Below are 22126 nucleotides of genomic sequence, written 5' to 3'. Positions count from 1 at the left end.
TGTCTGTGTCCTCTGGTTTCATTTCTTTTACAATGAAAGAACTGCTCATGTTTTCAGCCAAGACTAAATCCATAAAACTACTTGTGCCTGAGATCCTATTCCCACTCCTCTGCTTAAAAAGTGTATCATAACACTTTCCTTTCTATCTGGCATCATCAATATTTCTTTCCACAGGATCATCTTCATTTATTTTACTTCTATTATTATTTCCTATTTACTTCTAGAGTAAAACTCCAAAAGGATCTGTACCTGTTGTCTTCAATCTATTAAAATAAGATTTTCTCATCCATGTCCTACTAAAACTTTTATCAAGAATATAATAACCTGTATGTTCCTGTATCGAAAGGTAATTTTCCTGCTTTCTTTTTACCTGAGTTTTCAGTGGCATCTGACAATTTATGAACCTTTCATCCTTGAAAATATTTTCCCTTGGCTTCCAGGACATGAGTCTTTTTTTCCTCCTTCCTCCAAGACTACCCCTTTTAAGTCTCCTTGACTGTGTGAACCTATGGACTGTAGTCTGCCAGGATCCTCTGTCCATGGGATTCTCCAGGCAAGAATATTGGAGTGGGTTGCCAAGCCCTCCTCTAGGAGATTCTCCCAACCCAGGGATCAAACCCTCATCTCACAAGTCTCCTGCATTGGCAGGCGGGTTCTTTACCACTAGTACCACCTGGAAAGTACCCACACCCCCGGCCCCTCGGACCTTCATATCTAACTGCAAAATAATCAACTCCATTGAGATGGTAATAAGCACCTCAAAGTTATCATTACTACAAGTCAACATGCCCCAATGTACCAGCTCTTCTGAAGACTTTTTTGTCTCATTTAATAGAAACTCCATTCTTTAACGGTTCAGGCTGTTCAAAAGGAAATGGCTGTTGGATCCGTTTTCAGAACACATCCAGAATTTGACCACTTCTCCACTATACTTGCTACCACCAGTTTGATCCAAATCCCAATCATTTATGCCATGGATTACTGCAATAGCTTGTTAATTGTGGTCTCCAAGGTTCTATTCCTATTGCTTTGGTCAAACCTTCATACAACTGACAGAATGCTCTTGTAAAATCTTGAGTCAAATTATTTTAATGTTTCCCCTTCTTACTCAGATTTTTCAGAAAGAGAAGGGGAGACCACATGGTCTGGGCCTTATTACTTCTCTGACACTAATCCCTATACTCTCTCTTACTTATCCACAGTCTCAATGACCTCTATGCAGCCTTTTAACATCCTAGACACACCCTTATCCAGAGTCCCTGCACTTGGCACTCCCACTTCCTGGAATACCCACCTCCCACCTCTAAATCCACATGGCTACAACCACCACTTTCTTTAAATCTCTGCTTTCCTTGCTGAGTCCTCTTTTCTCATCTGACCTTCAATCTGATACCTTCTGAACATTTTATGTTCCATTTTACTGCTTTCATTCTTCTCCTATCAATAAATTATTTTATGTTTTTCTAACTAACATACACATCCCTAAAGCTTACTATATTCCCTGGTACATAGTAAGCCTTCAATTGGTGAACAGATGTTGCCCCCAGATTACAGTGTTCACCAATGCTGGACAGTTTCTTGTGAGCAGAGCAAGCTCTCCTCCAATGCAATAAACCCATTTCTCTCTCCCATTTTGTCACAGGAAATCAAAGTCTTTCTCAGTGTAAGTCAAGCCTTTCTTCTCTTTCTACTTTCCCTTAGCATATAACTCATAACATCTCTTTGGAGAGCCTGGAAACTTCTGGGTTTTTCCCCCTAATTATACACAAATGCCAAGATACAAGTAAATATTACCTGAGTGACAAGAACCAAGACCTAAATCAGTTAACTTGTTGTGATAAAGGGGAGAAAACAATTCTTTGCGAGGGATTTATCTGAAGCTATGTTATACCAAAACTGGGTTGCTGGAACACAGTGCATGCATATATTTTATTTTGCTATTTTTTTGTTGCCAAATTGCTTGTCAGAATAGCTTCAATTTACAGTTGGACCATCAATATATGAGAGGTCCTTTCTATAAATTCTCATCCAGATTTTTGCCATTTCAATAGGAGTACTTTAACTTCTTTTTACAATGACTACTGGGGTGTTGTACATCTCTTTACATATTGATGGATATTAGTGCAGTCCTTTTCAAGAATCATTCATTCAAATTAATTTCTTAATTCCCATTTGGGTTTCCTATTGACTTGCACAAATCTTTTGTGACTCTATGCATGTTCTACCAACCTGCTATTTTTCTGTAACTCTGTCTATACTATTTTATAATTAACAGAATTATTTAATTATTATACAGTCAAGTCTATATTTTTTCTCTTTTCCTTTTAGGGATACTGTTTACAAAAGTTGCACTCTGCAAAAATATATTTCTTTATTATATTGTATCAACATTATGGATTTGTCTTTCAAATGTAGATTTTATTCCATCCAGGGTCCATCTTTGCACGTGGCCTAATGTAGGAAACTCAACACTGTTTTCTGTGATTTAGTGAATGTGTCTTGCCAGCATCATCTACTAATCAATCTATTCCTTTTTGTTTACTTTATGATGTCATCTTTGTCATATACCAAGAACTCAAATAAATATGATCTGCTCTTGGACCACTATTGAAATGTTTTTTTTTAATATTATGACTTGGACTATGTTGATATATGACCAGTAAGTCATCAGTCTTTGCTGTTCTGTTTCAAAAGAAACTTAGGTATGTTTTTTTTTTCATTTATTTTTATTAGTTGGAGGCTAATTACTTTACAATATTGTAGTGGTTTTTGTCATACATTGACATGAATCAGCCATGGATTTACATGTATTCCCCATCCCGATCCCCCCTCCCACCTCCCTGGAAATTTTGGGAATAGTTTTTTATGTTTCTTAAAAATTCAACTGCAATATAAATGAGATTTTATTGAATCGATAGATTCAACAGATATGTTGATTGACTTGGACAAATTGACGCCTCTTCAGTGTTACTTTTCTCATTTATTCACGTAGCGTATTTTTATTTATCAATTCTTTCAGTCTCTTCAATATAGATTTAAATGTAGAGAACTTTGGAGAGATCTGACTTTAGCATGAGTGTCAAGAATGATTTCTACCTGCTGAGTCTATCTTTCCTGTCCATGAAGAAGCAAAAAGAAACACAAGGGGTGAAACTTGTCCACAGTATTATTTACTTGAGTTGTGCTGAATAAAATGTAGTTAGGAAATAGCATAGTATTTTAGAACAAAGACTGTGGGATCAGGGCTGTTGGTTTGACTCCTGACTCTACTGCTTACTAAACTGTGCAATTACATAACCTCAGTTTCCTCATAAGAGAGAAAAAAAAAAAAAGAGTACAATAATATTGGCTAATTCATAAGGTTTCTGTGAGGATTAAATAAAAGGATAAATGTAAAAGGATTAGTATACTTCTTGGCTTAGAGCAAGTGGTCAAATATTAAACACTGGAAAGAGTGAACATATTGAGTCACAAGTGTTGAAGTCTAAACTAGAGTAAACACATCTCCTCTAGCCATGAAACCCAGATACATCACTGCCTAAGTTACTCCCTTCCCATTTTATATAAAAAATCATGCTTTGTCTCTATTTAATGTCTACTTACGCATGATGAAAAATAAACATTGAAAATTTATACCTTCAAGTAGATGTTTGTGTTTATTTCCCATAAGGATACATTGGTGTTTTATATATTTTTTGTATTCCAGTATCTGATATTAGTACCTATGTAAAAGCAATGGTCTATATTCCTTGTTCTACATGTCTGAGCCTGACTTGGACTTGCTGTTTAGTCACTAAGTGGTGTCCAACTCTTTTGCAACCCCATGGACTACAGTCCACCAGGCTCCTCTGCCCATGTGATTTTCCAGGCAAGAAAACTGGAGTGGGTTGTCCTTTCCTTCTCCAGGGGATCTTCCTTACCAAGGGATCGAATCAATGTCTCCTGCACTGGCAGGCAGATTCTTTATCACTGAATAACCAGGACTTGGACTTACAAAGGCTTAAATCAATTAGGATGTACTGAATATTTTTATGCTTCTTGGCAGGAAGCAGCATTTCCCAGCTCATGCTAATATCTGCCTATCTTTACTATGTACAAAATATTTAAATCTCTTTTTTTTCTTTTTCCTTTTTTATTTTAAACTTTTTATTTTGTATTGGGGTATTGCCAATTAACAATGTTGTGATGGCTTCAGGTGGACAGAAAAGGGGCTCACCCATATATATACAAGTATCCATTCTCCCCCAAACCCCCCTTCCCATCCAGGCTGCCACATAACATTGAGCAGAATTCCATGTGCCATACAGTAGGTCCTTGTTGGTTATCCATTTTAAATAGAGGATTAAACTCCATTTACTTTTTGTTGGAGGAGGTAGCTGGTAGAACGTGACTTCCGGTTGAACCACAAACTGGACCAAGGCAATCAGAGGCTCCTCACCTCCTCCCCTGACCTGGAATGTATGTTCCTGCCACTGTTCCCATAGTGGGAGCCATTTTTAAGGACAGAGCCTGAGAGAGCAATGTGTTGTTGGGACTGTATGGACTATATGATTAACTGAACCCAGTTAAGTCCTCTATATAAAATTTTTTAAGATTCTGGGGGGAAAGTACAAAGATTTATTTGTCTTGCAGCCACCCAAGACAATCCTTGTAATATGAGTTCCCTTGCTTATTAAATCTGCCATCTACCAGTCTGGTAGGTGGTGCTAGAGATGAAGAACCTGCCTACCAATGCAGGAGAAATAAAGGGAAGTAGGTTTGATCCCTGGGTCAGGAAGATCCCCTGGAGGAGGGCATGACAATTCACTCCAATGTTCTTTCCTGGAGGATCCCATGGACACAGGATCCTGGCAGGCGATAGTCCACTGGGTCACAAAGAGCTGAACACAACTGAAGCTACTTAGCAGGCACACACCACTCTAGATTGCTCTGTCTCTTTCTTTGTTCTCTTCTTGCTCTCAATGTATCGGGCCTACTTTCAGATTTCACCTAGGAAGCTTTCGAGTATACCAATCAATAATTCCATTCTGGGAGATAGATATTTTTATTTGTATATTGTATTACAGAGACAAATAACCTGAATTCCAGAGAATTTAAGTGACTTGGCCAAGGTTAAATAAATAGCAGTGTCAGAACTGAAGCCTGAAATCCGATTTCCTCCCTTTCAGTATCATGTTGTTTCTATTTTCTCCACAACGTTGAGGAAAGTTGAGTACAAACTGTCAGGGCTCTAAAAACTTAAAAAGGTGCATCCTGGAATAACAATTGACAGTAAGTTCTATGGTAGATCTGAAATATGATTTTTAAAATGAGAGTCCTAGAGAAATTAATTTGCAGGAACATGCCATGCTTATCTTTGGCCATAAATACCAAACATATTTTTAAAGATTTTCTTTATGTGTGCCAAACATTCCACATTACTGAGAACTATTACACAGATTTTTCTAGTCTAATTGGTTTTATGACAAGAGATCCTGATTTAATTTTCTCAGATATTTGGAAGAAAAGCTTTCCTTTCGTGAAGATCCTACAAATCTCACAAAACCAGCCAAGCTTGGACATCCAGGAGTTTATTCTTAAAACTCTATGGTTCAATAAAAACACACACCCTGTAGTCATTTTGAGCTTCCCACTCCCACCCCCAAATGTGTCTTGGACTGGTTAAAGTTTGACATAGATGGGCACACAGCAGCATGCCAAAAATGATACCCCTTCAATCCTTTTTTCTTTCTTTTTAAGTCAGGCCACACAAAAAGTCATTCAGCCATATCAAAAGCCCCTCAGCAGATTTCAGAACCGCTTAGGAAACAGAGAATACACCAGAAAGAGAGCCACCACCAGAGCAAATGTCACAGCCTGCTCTAGATGAGTGCCTCTCACCGCCCCACCTCCAGGTGACCGCAGGGCCCCAGGCGGTATTCTCCCAAGTTCTAATGCAGGCTGTCCAAAGCCTCATGAACTTAGTAACGGAGCACCTCTGTTTGGGCCGCTCCGTGAGTCACACAGAAGCACCATCTCTGTCAATGCAGGTGGCCTCTTGGCTTCCTAAGCCAATAAACAGAGCCTTCCGAAGGCATACAGACCTGTTCCAGTCCACTGAGGAGAGCAGGCTTTAGGCTTAAAGCCCTTGCTAGAAGGCAGAGAAAGAGGAAGTGTCCCCAGGGCTTAGCAGGCTGCTCCTCCCCCTGCTAAAGTTGTAATTGCACATTTTGCCCCATTAAATTAGAACTGATGAAACCTTTACAACTGTGGGTTGTCTGAAAATTGAAAATCACCTTGGAAAACAACAATATCGTTGACTATAGAAGGCAATTTCTTCAAATCAAGTAATGATGTGATGTGTGTGGTTAACTGTATCTGCGCAGGAAGTGGTTTTATTTAAAAGTTTTTTCTGCTCACTCCACCCCGCCCCTCCACCGCCCCGCCTTTTATTTTTTTCCTCCAGTACTGAAATTAAGCAGCATCCAACCTAGGCCTACTCTTATGACATGTGACTTGACTTGACTGTTTTTCGTTTTTGTTGAAAGATTCATTAACAGTTAGAAGTTGATAAAAGTTCCAATAACAAGTCGGCACTGAGAGAAAGGTAAGTGAGTTTTACTTTGTATTAAACATGCAATTTAAAATTGAAAATATTTGGCAGAGTATCCTATGCTTCAGTAGCAACATACAAACATTTCCAACAGAATTGTAATGTTTTCACTTGTGACTGAAACATCAATTTGTTTCTTTAGTGTAGAGAAGAATATTGTTTTTTAAATTTGCAACAGTTAAATTATAAAGTTTTTAAAAGATATCACACTAAGCTTTTATAGGAAAATAAAAACAGAGTAAGGTATACTTTTAGTTTCAAAGTGCTTCAAAAACTAACTATGAGAGAAAATGTGAGACTTTGTATCTTTGACTGCTTTATAAAAATGGGCACTCTTCATGATCTAGATAATAAAAAGGCATTTTGTAAAAATAACATCTGAATTGCATGCAGCGTGAAAGATAACTACTGTAAAGTATTGTATTAAAGTTAGCTGAGAAACCCTTGAAAAGGTGTAGTTTATTCAATCTGTAGTCTATTAAATGGCTATTAAAAAACAGGAAGCTTCCAAAATGCAAAAGAAAGTTCTCTAACACGACATTTGATTTTTTTCCTATAAATTTTATTTAAGATATAGGGTGAAATGAGGGCAAGTGTCTATTTCATAAGTAAAACTCTGCATTTAAAAGAGAAGTCACAGATGACTTCACAGAGGATTACTTCTGGGAAAGAGGCAAATTAAAAATATCCTTCTGTTATTTAGGTAATTATATAATTTTCTTTCTTTGAGATTTCCAAAACAATAACCTTAGAAATTAAAATAATTTGTTAATCATAAACTGAGAAGAACTTTTCTTTTATAGTGACTTCTTGCTTTTACAGAATGTCTTTGTGTGCTGTAACATGTAACATGTACGAAAATTATAGAAGTATTGCTAATCTCAGAGACAAATACCTAAAATAAATCTGAATGTAGATTTTTGAAGGAATTTTAATAAAAACTCCAGATATGATACACTCTTCCACAATATCATTTTTATTGCACTGTTGGATGGGGGACATGATGGCCCCACAAACTATCTTTTTATGTTATTAAAAAATGGTTACAGGGTTGATAAGTGGCAACAATTTTCTTTTCTTTTATTGTCTGCTATTGAAAGGCTCATATAAATTACTTTCGGTGTGGTCAATTTGGTAGGAAATTATTAGTTACACTAGTACACTCCATTTTAAGACCTCTTCAATTGTCAATACTGAAGCTAGCTACTTGTTGACTATTAAAATGATCTTGGAAAAAACAGAGATTAGGACTTGATGTTCAATACTTTGTTTATTGTTAGAGTATAAGAGAATCCTGCTAATATTTATTTGCTTTGATATTCTGATGAGCTTTTCAATTTACTGCATTTCCTCACAATGGAAAGTCTTATTTAAATTTGTCTTCAATATTATGGTTCTGAAACTACATCTATAGAAGCTTTATAATTCAGATAGTTTTGGTTGATATGTTATTACTTTATTTCATTTTACTATAAAAGAGCATCATATGAATAAACATATGTAGTACTTACACGTTAGCAAGAATGAATATCTACATAAGCATTTGGTACTGAAAAGTCCACTACAGTTTTTTAAAAGCCAAATTCTTTTTTAAATGATTGTTTCTTGCAGAAACTGTTAAATTAAAATGCAAATATTTTATGGATTATGTGTAAAATTAAGAATTAATTAAACATACTTATTATGAAATTATAAAGAGCAACAAGTAGAGATAATAGACATGTAAACTAAGAGGCTCTCACAGTGTAGAAACCAGGTGTGTGTTATCTCTGGAATGTACAGATCAAATCTTAAGAGTAAATTACAAATGAGTTACTATAGGTTATTATAACTTTATGCATTTTAAGTAAATAAGAAAAAATTCTGGTGAAATAAAAACAAAGCAGAGGTTCTCATCTGGAAAGTCATTTTTTAAAGAAAAATATGCTGTTTCACTTGGGGCCAGGATTCAGCAAAATTCTGAAAGGAGACAGCCTCACCCTCCCCTTGATATTCCTTCTCTTATTCTTTTTAAAAGCTCTACCCCAGAGTGGCCTACTCTGTCCCTAACCTAAGGTCAACCATCCTTGGTACCTAGAGAAACAGACCATACTTTTTATTTTTTTTCCCTCCATCACACTCCCACTGTTGTTAAAAAATTGTACTCATCCTATTTTCCAGGAGTTAGGGCATCAGATGAAAAGAATCCATGCTCACAAGAGAAGACTCCAGAGCTTTGTTTCTTGTAACTTGTAATTCAGGACTCCCCTCCCTCTCAGTAGAATTTTAATAAGTTATCTCAGCAGACAAGATCCAAGGGAACAGCTAAATGTTGAGGACTTGGTCTCAAGTGAGGAGACTAATGCCATGACAAATAGTTTGGGGGAAACATCTGGGGGGATAAAGAGTGTTTTGTTAACCATTCATCCTGTCTCTGGCAATTAAACTCAGAATATCCAGAGAATGTTTTACATGAAGGGTCCATCACAGAGATATGCCCATTTCATTAAGATATACCTAAAGAAATATATATGTTTCCTGCAGTGGATAAAAATTAATTGTACTATATTTTCAGGGTATTTTGCTATTCTCATACAATTAGAAACTAACCTAATCCAATGTTTTACATATGTATTTTAAATATCATTTAATACCCTGAGCACTTTGGGTACCGTATTTTTTGTACTGCAAGATAGTGTTATGTAACTAAACTATAAAATGTACTTATAATTATTTTAAATTTCAGCTTATAGTAGATAAAATGCCTTTGTTTGCAAATGATAGAAAATAAGCTAAAATCACCCTAGGGAATAGAGGTAGGCACTGATTTGTATAACTGAAAATCCAAAGAGAGAAAAATCAGGCTGGACCCAGCTGCTCACACAGGATTACCAAGATCATTTTATTCATTCCTTAGCTCTTGTTCTCACTTTTCTATAAGCACTCTCTGGCAGAAGCTCATACTAAGTTGACCAAGAGGCTTCAGGTTTACATCTCACTGTTTCAGAAAACTTTGTACAAAAGAATGTCTTTCCTCCAACACCACAGCAAAGATACCTCAGATTAAGATCTGACTGACTAAGAGCGGGTCACGTGACCATGCTGAGCTGCTCACTGCCTTTGAGATTTAGATACCCTGAGTGACCAGGCCTGGGTAACTGGCTTGCTCTTGCATTGATGAGCCACCTTCCCCTGAAACACATGGAGTCTCAGCTGAAAAGAGGGGGCTCCACACTGAGGAACTAAAATTCTTCCCTCAGAAGAAAGGGAACTTCATATCTTAGAGGTGAAAGCCATAAAAAATCATTACACAGCCACATAGGGTAACATTTAAAAGCATTACTTGGGGTTTCCCTGCCGGTCCAATGGCTAAGACTCTTGGCTCCCAATGCAGCGGCCTCAGATTAGATCACTAGTAAGGGAACTCGATCCTGCATGCTGCAACTAAGACCTGGAACAGCCCAGTAAATAAATATTTAAATAAGAACAAAAGCGCTACTTACTTAAACTTTCTAAGCTCTGTAGTCAGACAGAAACAATATCAGTTTAAGAGTAGGTCTAAATGAAGCAAATGTTTTAATTAAACTGAATTTTAAAATATTTTTAGACAGCCATTCCATGTATGTGCTTCCCAGGTGGCTCAGTGGAAATGAATCGCTGCAATGCAGGAGACGTGGGTTCGATCCCTGGGTGGGAAAGATCCCTTGGGAGGAAGCAATGGCAACCTACTCTAGTATTTGAGCTTGAAAAATCCCATGGACAAAGGAGCCTGGTGGGCCACAGTCCATGAGGTCCCAGAGTCAGACACAACTGAGCCTCTGAGTACACACACACTCCATGTATAAACCCTTGCCCCTCAATACTTATCTTCTAAAAGCTTATAATATAGTGTTGTTGTTTACTTGCTAAGTCGTCCCACTCTTGGCAACCCCAGTGAGTGTAGCCCACCAAGCTCCTCTGATCATGGAATTTCCAAGGCAAGAATACTGGAGTGGGTAGGCATTTCCTTCTTCACAAAATCTAGTAAAATCATTACATTAATAATTATAATGGCAACAAAATTTATCAAGTACCATAAAAAGACATAAGAAATGTTCTATTAGGATTCAGAACTTCATCGACCATTTTTGTCTTCCTGTTATACGCCAGGCAATAAACTAGCGAATTTTGCAGACGTATCATTTGCCATATTCGGTCAGAGAAATTAGGACAAAATTTTTGAATAAATATGTGTACAGTAGTTCCCCCTTCTCCACAGTTTTGCTTTCCACAATCAACCACAGTCCAAAACTACTGAAGACAAACTTCCAGAAATAATTCATATGTTTGAAATTGCTCACCTTTCTGAAGTAGCATGACGAAGACTCTCCCTGTTCTGCTCCTGCGAATCGTCCGGAGTCGAGCGTTTCCGCTCTAACTCCTCCGCAGCCATCTTGCTTGTCAGATCCATGCTCTCCTGGGTTTGAAGTCTCGCGTTTGTTTTGGACTCCCGCTTATTTCTCTTAATAGTGGCCCCAAAGCGCGAGGGTAGTGCTGCTGGCCTGGTTGTTTGCACATGCCAATGAAAAGCCCTACGTGCTTGCCCTACGTGAAAGGGTGCGAGAGAAAAAAAAAAAAAAATGTTGAGGCTGCTGAGATTTACGGTAGGGACGAACCTGAATCTTCTATTCATGAAATTGTGAAGAAGGGAAATAAAATCCTGTGTGTTTTGCTGTTGCACCTCAAACTGCAATAGTTATGACCACAGTGCATGGTAAGTGCTTAATTAAGATGAAAAAGACATTAAATTTGTACAATAAAATAATTCGTGTGTGTGAGAGACCACTGTTCACGTAACTTTACAATATAATTGTTCTATTTTATTAGTAGTTGTTAATCTTTTCCTGTGACTAATTAACTAATTAAACTCTATCATAGGTTTGTATACTAAGAAAAAAACATTGTCTATATAGGATTTGGTACCGCCTGCAGTTTTGGGTCAGAGAAGGCAATGGCACCCCACTCCAGTACTCTTGCCTGGAAAATCCCATGGATGGAGGAGCCTGGTAGGCTGCAGTCCATGGGGTCGCTAAGAGTCGGACACGACTGAGTGACTTCCCTTTCACTTTTCACTTTCCTGCATTGGAGAAGGAAATGGCAACCCACTCCAGTGTTCTTGCCTGGAGAATCCCAGGGACAGGGGAGCCTGGTGGGCTGCCGTCAATGGGGTCGCACAGAGTCGGACACGACTGAAGCGACTTAGCAGCAGCAACAGTTTTGCGTAACCGTTGTGGCTCTTGGAATGTATCCCCATGGATAAGGGAGTGCTACTGTGGTAGTTTCCAGAGAAAGTTAGAACTGGGGAGATAAGAAACATTCTAAGGGACAGGAAAGAAATGTGTCAAAGGATGAAAACATGGAGTTACAGAATTTCCAAGGCAGAGTGAGTTGTCTCCTGCTGTTAGCAACAAGTATACTAGTAAGAGGTTGGGGCAGATAGTTTGAGATTCTAATAGAGTGAACCTGCTGAGCAGATCATGACTCTATAGGTAACTACAAGGTTGTTGAGCAGGGAAAATCCCTAATTGGATGGCCATAATTGCATCTGGGTGGGCTATGTATCTTCAGGATTTGTTTACTTCTTCCATAGGCCTTACTGTTGATGATATACTCATTAGGGTGGTTTAGAGAAATGCTTGTCTTCTATGAAGAGAGGTTCTAATATAGGCTGTGCTTATAATGTTTTGTTTTTTCTTCTGTGTTGTGGTAATTTGATTGGTTGTTTTTAGTTTTGAGAATAAGTGACACAGTGAAATGGTTTGAAAACAGAACCTAAATATAAACACTTTAGTGAAAATCTTTCTTATTTTCCTGCTTCTGTATACCTCTGTTTTTTCCCACCTTAACGCAACAAGTAACTACTTTTCATAGTTTTTTTAAAATCCTTTTATAGTTTTTTTAATGCAGAAGCATATATGTATATACACACTTGTAAGTGTGTAAATATCTTTATTACATTAAAGGTAGTATGCTATATTTATCTCTTCTCTTTTTTCTTTCAGTAATATCTTGGAGCTATTTTAATTATAAAGATAATAAACTGTCTAATTCTCTCTCTCTTGTATTCCACTGTGTGGATATATTGTACTTAATCTAACCAGTCTCTTTCTTAAGAGAGTCATGAATGTTTTAAATTTTTTTTGCTGCTGCAAAGAGTGTTTTAATATAATTGTGTACATTTGAAAATATATCTATGAAATGAATTCCCAGAAATATTGTGTTTTTATAACCGAAGAGATAAAATGATATTGATAGTTATTGCCAAACTGTCCTTCATGTTAGTTGTAAGTTTTTGAACTTCCATCAGCACTAATTGAGAGTGCTGGTGGAGGCTTCATAGCTCTTCTAACAGATTGTGTTACCAAACATTGCAGGTTTCTCCAGTCCACAGAAAACCATGTCCTTATATAGTTTTATGTAACATTTCTGTTATTATGATTGAGGTAAGCTTGTTTTTTAAAAGGTTAGAGGTCTTGTTTTTGTTTTTGTTTTTACTAATAACAGAGTGTATCCTTTCTCAACTGTATAATTAAGGACCAAAATCTTAGTTAAGTTCAAGGCTAGAATGAGATATTAAAGGAAGTAGGGAATTGAGGCAAGTATATATAAAATATTCTTCTTATAAAGCTTGAAAGAGGCAGTAGCTAAAATGAGGATGAAATATGAGTGTTTAAGTGAAGGGGAAGAGAAAAGAAATGAAAATAAAGAAAGATATATATATTATATATATATATAATATATATATCTCCAGACATCCAACAAGATCTCAGAGGATATAGTACAGATCGGTGTAATCACTAGCTCAAATAGATAAGTTAACCTGAAACAGAAGGGAAAGCACTTTAATGAGCGTGTATGTAGATGAATTGGATGTAGAGAAGATGAAGTGAGGAGAGGAAGTTGAAGGAACACTTTCTCCATTGATTCTGTCTTCATTGAAGTTGTAGGAAAGCACATTTGATGAGAGGGAGTATTTAGAGGATGCCAAAGAATAGGCAGACTATCTTATTTTTAAAAAATCAGCCTTGTCAAAAACATACAACTGTGAATTTTAAAATTGATTCTTCTCTTTTGATGGGCATCAGCCCAATTCAATTCCATAAATAATTTTGAGCTCCAAGTACAGTGTATTATGCTAGGAATTATTGGGGATACAAAGAGTCAGTGTGCTATCTAGCCAGTGAAAACTTCTTAGGTAGCTTAGTGTATAAACATAAGAATTTAAATATAAATTCATAAATTTAAAGTCAGTGCCTTAGAAATATTACAGAACATGCTATTGTCAGAGTCTCAGTGGTTGTGCTGTGCTGTTCTCAAATGCTCAGTCATGTCTGCCTCATTGTGACTCCATGTACCATAGCCTACCAGGCTCCTCTATCCATGGGATTCTTCAGAATAAGAGTACTGAAGTGAGGTGCCATTTCCTCCTCCAGGGTATCTTTGCAACCCAGGGATCCACCTGCTTCAATTAAGTCTCCTGTGTTAGCCAGTTGATTCCTTACCATTAGCACCACCTGGGAAGCCCAAAGTTTCATTTTGCTAAACTCAGTGGCTATTTATATCTTCATGTTATTCACATATGTGTTGCATTTGATGCAACTGAACATTCCATCTCTCTTGAAATTCTCTCCTTATTTAAATTCTATGATATTTCTTTCTCCCAGTTTTTCCCCAAACTATTTGGATGCTCCTTTTCTGTCTCTTTGCTAGCTGTTCCCCGTTACCCAACCCTCTAAATTTTAAAATGTCCTGCACTTAATCTTCATATTTCTACTTTTTCAGTCCTAGCTATTGTCTTCTTAGTTTATTTCTATGCAATATTATATATTGCCATGGTCTTAAATACTACCTATATTCTAATTAGCTCTCAAGACCAAGCCTTTTGTTTTTTAGCACTAAAGCTGTAAATGCTATTGCCTACCTATCATCTCCACTCGAATGTTTTAAGAGAAAACAAAATGAGTATGTTCAAAAACTAAGCTCCTAATTACTCCCCATCTGCCCCCAACCCAACCTGCCTCTTCCTTATCTTCATTTATCTCATTTAATGACACTACCATTCATCTCTCTGTTCAGGATAGTAAATTAAGAATTATCCCCAATTTCATTCCTTCTCTGATACTCCCTATCCAAAACCAACATCCAGTTAATCAGCAATAAGCAGAACCTGCAAAATATTGATTCACCTCCCATAATCCTGTTTACTTTTCTCAGTGATGGCTCTTAAAAAGGTGTATATATATATATATATATATGTTCAGACTATTGGGTCCTTTTATTTTTTGTTTGTTTGTATACTGAATATTCCTCAAAACACCTGCTAACTGTATACACTAAAAAATGTGGCATTTAGATGACATCACAATTTCAAATAGAACCACACTTACTAATTCACTTCCTAGCTTCAAGTTAGAGATAAATCATGTAAAATATATGGAGCAATGTTGATTTGAACATTTTGAATGAACTCGAAAAGGTTGAAGAAATAGCAGCTAGTAGAATGTTCCTGTCAGGTTTTCTGACCCTATAATGGTTTTGTTTGTTTGTTTTTGTTGTATCATTAAGTATCATTTAAATAATTTATCATGTTGGGAGGGGGGATCAGGATGGGGAATACATGTAAATCCATGGCTGATTCATGTCAGTGTATGGCAAAAACCACTACAATAAAAACATAAATAAATAAAATAAAGCAAAACTATACTCACAAAAATAAATAAATAATTTATCATGTAATTTATCATTAAATGCTAAATGTAATTTAGCATTTTCTTGCCCATCTGAGGGCAAAAAATCTGTCTTGAAAACATTGGTGAAGAAAAAGATACAGAATAAAAGAAATTTATTAAATACAGTTCTAATATGTTTTGTGTACAATAATTTTCAAATTGTTATTACTTACATAAACCCATTTTTAAAATCTATTCATGCATTTTTATATTTATAAATGTTGGTTGGGTATCTTGCTTTTATTTAACTGGTTTTCTCTTAGGAAGAATGAATTAAACTTTAAGCAAGAGGTAAATATATATCAAGATATCCCAAATTTAATCACTTCTTAGCACCTCTACTGCTATAGAGTTCTCCTGACTCATTTCCCTGAATCTACATTTCATGATAATCATTTTCTGAAGAGTAGCCAGAGTAACTTTCTTAAGACTTAAATCATACAACTCTCCAACTAAAACATTCCAAATGATTTTCTATTGTACTTTAATTCAGTCTTTTTCCATGATTTTTAAGATGCTCTGCCTAATTACTCTGCCTTTGTTTGCTTAAATGGCATTTTGGACATGAGGAATCATTATTACATGTGAAGTCGTTTAGTGGCTTTACACAGAACTGAATGATCTATGAAAATATTGACTTTGTCTGCCTCTTTACTACTGAATACTGAGAACTGGGAAGAGTGGTAGGCATATAATAAACACTCAATAATTTGATTAGTTTGATTAGTGAAAGAATAAATAATATGAAAGCTGAATTTGGGCTGTAGAGCCAGGGAAGGTTTTCTGGAGATTTGTGACTCCTCTTGGGTCTCACAAATAAGGTAAACTTAGGGGAAAGGAAGCTAGAAACATATTTCAAACAATGACACTTTATGGATTCATTTTGAGTAGCGTGGCTGTGCTGAAGGTGGGATTGGAACATTGGATCCATTATATATTGTGGCGCTTTTCTGAAACTCCAAAACAAATAACCCTCCATCTGAGCACATATTGAATAAACTGATAAAAAGCACCAACTACCTCTAAGCATTTAAATTTTAAGCTGTTTCTCTAAAACCATGGTGTTACATTGAATAATTTTACTTATTTTAGATTCACTTCCTAAACAATTAGAGAACTTTTGTTCTAGTCTCTGCTGATATAATGACAAGCTTGGAGTCATAACGAGATTTCTTTTTAAAATAGCTGTAAAAGGTAGAATGCTCAGGAAGTTGAGTGCTGTGTCAAGGGAATTTTTTTTTTTTTAATTAATCTTTCTGCTTCAGTTAAGTTCATATTAGAACTTTAAGGGCTAGAAACTGAGCTGTGAGGCCCATATTAATCTTTTTCGCCTTTCTGCTACATGCACTGGGAAATCAAGTAGTCTTAGCCTCTACTCATATCTTGATGGTTCTCCTAAAGGAAGTGGAATGTAGGAGGAAAAAAATGAATGTTGATTTATCCCAGTGGTGTCTCCACACTGTGGTACGTACCATGATGTTAGGCTAAACAAACAATATTCCTTTCTTGTCTGGATACTTGCAGTAACATGAGGCACTCATTAATATAAATGATTATTAGAGTGGGATTATTAATAATAATCATTAGTGTTATGATTTATTCACTGTGTATTATGTATCAGGTGTTTTGAATACTTAATAGCATTTGAATCCTATAAAAGTCATGTAAGGGAGTTAGTATTCCCATTTTAAAGAGAAGAAAGCTTAGGTTAAGTGGTTAAGTGCCCAAATTTATAGTGCTGTTTGGTAGGCTGAGTCATGATTTGTATGAAGATCCACATGATATAAATTTCTTGTTATTTTCCACTATTTCATGCTATAATTTCCAAGCCTGTTAGGTGTCAGCAGTTAAGCCATACTGAACCTCATTCAGGAGGCCCTATACTCTGAAACAGTTTAGAAGGATCCTACTCTGCTTCATGTCTAAAACTGTTCCATCTGTAAAAACGTGTCACTTATTCATATATATACATGCACACATCTACTTTATGTAGAGATGTTATAAAATATGTGAGGAAGAAGACATTTTTTGCCTTAGTTTCCTGTTTCTCTTTTCTTATCTCCCCTGGACCCTATGTTTCCTTTCAGCCCTTAGATCCCACAAATTCTGTCCTAGAATCATGCTGTCCATTATGGTAGAAATTAGCCCTAGATGGCTCTTGAACATTCAAAATGCACTAATCTAAATTGTTAAATAAGCACCAGTTTTTGAAGACAATAGAAACAAAGAATGTAAAATATCTCCTTAATATTTTTACTTTTTTATATGCTAAAATTATAAAATGTTGACATAGTCAATTAAATAAAAAATATTATTTTAATGTGGTCACTTCTTTCATTTTCCTCATATAGTGTGGCTACCAGAAAATTTTAAATTACTCATGTTACTAGTGGATGGCACAGCTTTAGGCCATCTCTTCTCACAAGATTACTTGACACCTCTTATCCATTTTTATGATTTGAAGGTAATCAATATGGTCCTTAAATTCTTATGTTTGGCTTTGGTCTCTCTCCCAGTATTGTTCCTGGTTCCGGTTGTCACTTGATACCTCCTCCCTAATGTCCAGTCCAGTCAGCAGTTCAAACTGAGTATATGCCTCATGTGAAAACCATAATCTCCCTGCAGAATCCCCATTCTCTTTCCAACTTCAGTTAAGATATCTTTGTTCTTCAAATCACCTAAAGAAGTAAGCTTGGGGTCTCCATGGACTCCTATCCATACATCCAATCAATTACCATTGGCGTTCATTTCCGCCTCTCTGTGTTCACTTATTGTCCTAGTTACTCATTTGGTTATCCTTTAAGTCTTGTCCAGACTACGGCAAAAGGGTCTTACTTTCGTACTCCTATTTCTCTTACATCATTTGGCCTATGTAAAGATTATTTTATGTCTTTATGGTGATGGTTGGGTTCAAGTTAATTAATACAAGTAAGAATGTCTATTGTCTATTTATAATCTATTTAGAGTTTTAAAAGTGACTTTGCATAATTATTTTATGTAGTTATTCTAGCAAGCTAGTGGAAAAAGCAGAAGATTTAATAGAAGACAAGGAAGCTTGGAGAAATAGAAGTGTTTGAGGACAGGCCAAGGACATATTTCTCCCAAGTTCTGGTCCAGAACATTTTCATTTCTTATGGACATAGTAAAGATTACATATATATATATCTGTGTGTATATATATATACATATATATGTATATATATTTTTTAATGGAATATATTGCTTCATAATTTGTGCTAGCTTCTACTGTACAGCGAAGTGAGTCAGTTACACGTGTACATATATCCACTATCTTCTTAGGTTTCCTTCCCATTTTGGTCATCACAGGTCACTGAGTAGAGTTCCCAGGGCTATACAATGGGTTCTCATTAATTTTTTTTTTTCACATAGTAGTGTACAAATGTCAGTCCCAATCTCCCAATTTGTCACACCACCTCCTTCTCCCTTGGTAAGTCTGTTTGTTCTCTACATCTATGACTCTCTTCTAATGTGCAAATAAGTTCATCTATACCATTTTTCTAGATTCCACATCTGAGAGATCTTGTACAATATTTGTTTCTCTTTTTCTGACTTGTTTCACTCTGTATGACAGTCCCTAGGTCCATCCATGTCTCTGAAAATGGCACAGTTTTGTATTCTTTTATGACTATTATAATATTCCAGTGTGTGTGTGTGTGTATATATGTGTGTGTGCTACAGATTCTTTATCCATTCTTCTGTTGATGGACATTCAGGTTGCTACCACCTCTTGGCTGTTGTCAATAGTGCTCCAGTGAACATCAGAGTGCATGTATCCTTTTGAATTATGTCTTCCTCCTTATGTTTACCTAGGAGTTGAATTACTGGATCATATGGTCATATTTCTGATCATAAAGCCAAATAAATAATATCTGGTCATCATGGCTTGGCTGCTCCCCTCCTCATACTTTTTACCACATAGTAAATTGTAATGTAGGAGCTTCCCTGATAGCTCAGTTGGTAAAGAATCCACCTGCAATGCAGGAGACCTGAGTCCAGTCCCTGGATTGGGAAGATCCCCTGGAAGAGGGATCCCCACTCCAATATTCTGGCCTGGAGAATTCCATGGACAGTATAGTCCATGGTGTTGCAAAGAGTCAGGCATGACTGAGTGACTTTCACTCACTTCACTCGTGGTAGTTCTATTTTTGCTTTTTTAAGGAACTTCTGTATCATTCTCCATAGTGGCTGTGAAGTGAAAATTAAAGTGTTAATCAATCAGTCGTGTCCGACTCTTTCTGAGCACAGTCTCCTCAGTCCACGGAATTTTCCAGGGAAGAATACCAGAGTGGGTTAACATTCCCTTCTCCAGGGTATCTTCCTGACCCAGGGATCAAAACCACATCTCCTGCATTACAGGCAGACTCTTTACCATCTGAGCCACAGGGAAGCTCAGTAGTGGCTGTACAAATGTACATTTCCACCAACAGTGTAGGAGGGTTCCCTTTCCCCCACACCTTCTCCAGCATTTATTGTTTGTAGATTTTTTTTGATGATGGCCATTCTAAGCAATATGAGAGTTAATAAAGATAAAAGAGCATTGCCTGGGAAGTCAGAAAAAATAAAGTTAAATCTTGGGCTCCATCACTTGTTAGATAGTATATATGTCATTTTATACAAGTTACTTAATCTCTCTGAGCCAGAGGTTCCTGATTTATTGTTGTTCTTAAGTCGCTAAGTCTTATCTGAATCTTTTATGACCCTATGCACTATATAGCCTGCCAGGTTCCCCTGTCCATGGGATTTCCCAGGCAAAAATACTGGAGTGGGTTGCCATTTCCTTCACCGGGGGATCTTCTTGACCCAGGGATTGAAACCACATCTTCTCCATTGACAGGTGGGGTTCTTTACTACTGAGCCATCAGGGAAGCCCTGATCTATAAAACAATGCTTTTACTCACAAGATTTAAAAAAATAATAATGTACATAAGGAACTTTGCCTCATTTGTGTCATAAAATACTGTTTTAGAAAGATTAAATGTAATGTGAATAGTAGTTGTAGTATAACTGTTCTATCAGATTGTCTTGAAACACATGATGACCATTTCCCCCTTCTTTATGATATAAAATCATGTCAGGATAATTTTGGTTTATTTCAACTCTAATTAGTCTGACAAGATTATGAAACTCGTCAAAAGCAATTTCTTGCTATTAGTTTCATTTCCTCTATACAGCTGTGTGGGGGAGAAAGAAGGAGGCTCACTCTTTTCTTGTTTATTTACCAATTTTTGGTTGATATGGAAAATTTCCTTCGAGCAGTTCAAGATGTGTCCTAATCAAAAATACCCTTTAATTTTGAAAAATTAATATTCAGCACACAGAGCAGTTCAAAAAGTGGAAGGCAGCTACTGAGTCTTGGACCTAAAATTAAAATGAAGCAAAGACGAACTATAGAAACTAGGAGAGAGCAAAAAAAAAAAAAAGAAAATGTAGGTTTTTTTTTCACTCACTTTTATATTATATCTGATTTTTGCCTTGGATTGTAAAGTATCAATGTAGATTGTTCACGAAGCATGGGAGTCCTAGCAAAATACTCTTGGGGAAAAATAAGAAAAGATTTTGGAATGCCTAAGGTCTAAGGTGCTGATCCAGTGAGCAAAGTCTTTTTCTGTTTTTATTCTGTTTTGTTTTCCCCTTGAGGAAACCTGATGAAGATTTCATGTATGAAGGTAGACTGAATATACCAATCTCAGTCCTAATTCTGAAAGCACTTGGTATTAGGCCATCCATTAAATGACAGAAGGTGTGGCAGTGGGAAGTGCCTGACAAAATAATTGGGAGATAAGTGGCTGTGGGGTTGTCCCTGGAGAATTAGCTGCTTTCTACAGGCCAGAGAGCTTTAGGTTAGAAGTCTGGCTCTAAGAAAGGGGATTAACAAGTTTACCATAGTTGCAGGGTGGGAAATCAGTTTGAGAGGAGAACCAGAAACTAGTCAGCATGGCAGATGGGTAGAGAGTATGTCTTGAGTCATGAATGGAGCCAAGGTGAGATGCAGTAGGTATTCTGACTTTCCCGGACCATGGTGCACTGATCCCAGGTCCATTTGACAGCTTTTGATGTGGAAAAGTAGGAAAGAAGCATGAAATCCAGTAACACTTGGGACTGAGAATCATGACCATTCTAATATGGTGGCAAACTTGCACTTGTTGCAAGTGCTTATTTTAATACTGGCAAAATTAGAGACAAAGAATTTCAGACAGGCACCAAACATTCTTGGTCCAGTACAGAGTATCAACACTGAAAAAAATACAGCATTTGACTTTAAGGAATCCACAGTCAATTTGGCAGGAGGGACAACTAACTCAAGTAGAGAAGAGAGAACAAAAAAGTCAGGATATGATTATCTGCCAAAATATAATAGAAACAATAAAGGAGGTCAGAGCAGAGAGGGGGGAAAAGAACTTGCTCGGCAATAGCAAAGAGCATAGCACAATATCCTACTCTTGGTAATTTCAGATCATGTTGAAAAAATTGTACAAATAAATGAAACAATGTTAATCTTCAGTGAATTTCTTTCTAAAGTCGAAATACAAATGCAGTCTCTTGGTTTTGTTCTCCATTTTCAATCCTACCAGCTTGGATTTTAAACTAATAAGATATTGAAAATGATACCAGTTCAATATGCAGCAGAAACTCTGCTCAACCCACAAATCAGAGAAGCAAAACTCCTACAGGTGATTGACTCCTGGGGTCACAGTCACAGATATCCCCGGGTCAGTCAGGTTATCTATGCAAATCAAGGGTGAAGGGAGAGAAAGCCTGATTCAGA

At 36.6% G+C, this 22126-nt stretch overlaps 1 protein-coding gene across 1 annotated transcript in view; it reads left to right on the top strand.

Annotated features, from left to right (window-relative positions):
* The first annotated feature begins 6438 nt into the window (after window positions 1-6438).
* ARHGAP15 (Rho GTPase activating protein 15) overlaps window positions 6439-22126 on the top strand; it is a 677227-nt gene continuing 661539 nt past the window's right edge. The window contains exon 1 of the mRNA XM_043894414.1: window positions 6439-6586. The gene's annotated coding sequence lies outside the window, so the exon portion shown is untranslated. The remainder of the gene's footprint in view (window positions 6587-22126) is intronic.

The sequence above is a fragment of the Cervus elaphus genome, chromosome 33 (assembly GCF_910594005.1).
Source record: "Cervus elaphus chromosome 33, mCerEla1.1, whole genome shotgun sequence".
Taxonomy (NCBI): Eukaryota; Metazoa; Chordata; class Mammalia; order Artiodactyla; family Cervidae; genus Cervus; species Cervus elaphus.
This window is presented reverse-complemented; position numbering and strand designations above follow the sequence as displayed.